We start from the raw sequence: 634 nt of genomic DNA, 5'->3' as shown, positions 1-634 counted from the left end.
CTCTCTCTAGTTAATTAAATCCTTTTATTTTGTGTGTGATTCCTTGAAAGTGCAGTGTTCTGCTTAACTAAAACATATATGACATAAATCATTACAATAGTTTGCATACTTTCTAGATAATATGCCATTATCTTCATTAACCTTATACAATAAATGTTATATCCCCTGTTGTAAACTTTCATCCTCCATCAATGTTAACAAAAGGAACTTTCTGCAGAGAAATGATAAAAGTTCAGTTCTTTATGACATATCCTGTCAATAACAACTAAAAGCTTCCATTTCTGACATCTCTATCCAACACTGTATAACATGGTCAAGACTATCTACAGAACAAGAGTGGTCTGTTTTGCCATTAATAATTCCTTACAGAAACAACAGAGTAACTACAAGAAAAGAAAACAACAGATCTTGGGAAATTTTGTAACACGAAGCCACAAAGAGCTGAAGCAAAAATGTAAAATATCTCATTTTACTCTCATTTAGTGTCATTTTCCCCCATCTTGGATGAGTATGACAGCTTACCTAGGAAACTTTTAATCCTAGCTTTGCCAGGATTTAGGATTTTTTCAGGCTCCATCTATCACACCCAGATATCATGAGAGGAAGCAGTAACTTATGACTGTCTACGGATTAG

The 634-nt window shown here is 33.8% G+C and overlaps 1 protein-coding gene across 1 annotated transcript in view; it reads right to left on the bottom strand.

Annotated features, from left to right (window-relative positions):
- Nucleotides 1-634, bottom strand: part of LOC119585730 (RNA polymerase II-associated protein 3-like) — a 49,814-nt gene that overhangs the window by 14,964 nt on the left and 34,216 nt on the right. The window lies entirely within an intron of this gene.

Source organism: Penaeus monodon, chromosome 20 (genome assembly GCF_015228065.2).
Source record: "Penaeus monodon isolate SGIC_2016 chromosome 20, NSTDA_Pmon_1, whole genome shotgun sequence".
In the NCBI taxonomy this organism is placed as follows: Eukaryota; Metazoa; Arthropoda; class Malacostraca; order Decapoda; family Penaeidae; genus Penaeus; species Penaeus monodon.
The sequence above is the reverse complement of the archived record's forward strand: the minus strand, read 5'-3'. Positions and strand labels throughout refer to the sequence as shown.